The following is a 1,623-nucleotide window of genomic DNA, read 5'->3' as shown; positions in this document are numbered from 1 at the left end:
TTCCTTAAGCTGTCGGATGCACAACAATCTCTAAAAGGAAGTGGTAGTGCTAAGTTGTCCCCACGGTATTGTGGGCCTTGGACAATTTTACAGCGTGTGAGGGATCTTGCATACACTTTGGACTTGCCAGTTAGTTCGAAAATTCATCCAACGTTCTGTAAGCAACGAAAGAGAACGACTTGAGAGACGATCCATGGGGTTCAAATATAGAGGGAAAGGGCCCATGAACAAGAGTGCACCCCCTTTTCCAATCGGTTAAGGGTCTTGGGATACTTGGAGTTAAGCGTCCTTGGGTTTGAATAGTACTGGGATGGGTGACCTCCCGGGAAGTCCAAACTCAGGAGCTTACATTTGGTATCGGAGCGGTTTAGGGTTTAGGGTTTAGGGTCACACCCAACAATTTAGTCACAATTGTAAGTGACTAAATTTTCCATTCTAGTTTAGTCACTTAACCACACCTCTGACCACTTGGAGGAGTCTCATTCACAACCTCCATAAGTCCAATCCAGGACTTGGGACTTGCTAGCCCCGAGAATGGCATCCATGCCACTCAACATTTGCACTTGGTCCAAGTGCTCCACGTGTCCGATCCCATGACCGACACTCAAAGGTACCACCGACATAGCAGCCTGTTACGCTAAGGCCATGCCCAATCACCTTTGCCACACTGGTAGTCCAATACCACTTGCATCACCGTCTTGGCTCTCCAAGACTAGGCAAACCATCCGTGAGTGGTCATCTCAGATCCACTCCTTAGCATCCTTAGGATGCCCACCGACAAGGGGAATAGCCTTCCCCAATATCCCTCTGTCAGTCCCCACTAAGTCCCTTTCTGCCCCTGGCCGTGTTTGCCAACACTGCCACTGGATCGAGACCCACAGGCCCGACCACTAAGTCCCACGGTCCTTTGGGACTTCCTCACCACACGACTGTGTCCTTGGTCACTACCCCAGAGGACTGCTCCTCTTCCTTTCCACAGTCTGGGCCTTTGGGACAACATTTCGGAACACCGTGGCCTTATGCGAGCCACCTGGGTACTCTCCTCGCCTTCTGCCCTTGGGTGCTCTAGCCATGGGCTTAGAGCGGGTTCCGTTGAGCCACACCAGGTATCCAAGTAGGTAGTGCCACCCACACTTGGACTGGGAGCATCGGCCAGTCGATCTCCCGGGGGAACTAGAGCCGGCTCTTGAACACTACACCAAGCTACCCCGCTTGTCGGTCTGTGTTCACTCTAGTCTTGGACTTCCCAGTGGGCAGCTCATCACCCAACACTGGGTCCGGCCTTCCTGGGCCAAACTGGCCTTTCTTGGCCAAACTGGCTCCACTGCAGTCCTCCCCCTACTATACTTTTGGAGCTCACCAAACCCCCCAGGGTCTGGGAGACGAACGCTTTGGGCTTTCACCCTCTCAGGCTCCGGACTCGGACTCGGACTTGGACTCGGACTCGGACTCGGATTCAGACTCGGACTCGGGCTCGGGCTCGGTCTCGGCCTCGGCCTCGGTCTCGGTCTCGGTCCCGATCTCGGTCTCGGTCTCGGTCTCGGTCTCGGTCTCGGTCCCGGTCTCGACTTCGGACTCCATCTCGGACTCCATCTCGGACTCCATCTCGGACTCCATCTCGGA

Source organism: Selaginella moellendorffii, unplaced genomic scaffold (genome assembly GCF_000143415.4).
Source record: "Selaginella moellendorffii unplaced genomic scaffold, v1.0 SELMOscaffold_101, whole genome shotgun sequence".
Lineage (NCBI taxonomy): Eukaryota > Viridiplantae > Streptophyta > Lycopodiopsida > Selaginellales > Selaginellaceae > Selaginella > Selaginella moellendorffii.
Note: the sequence above shows the minus strand (reverse complement) of the source record.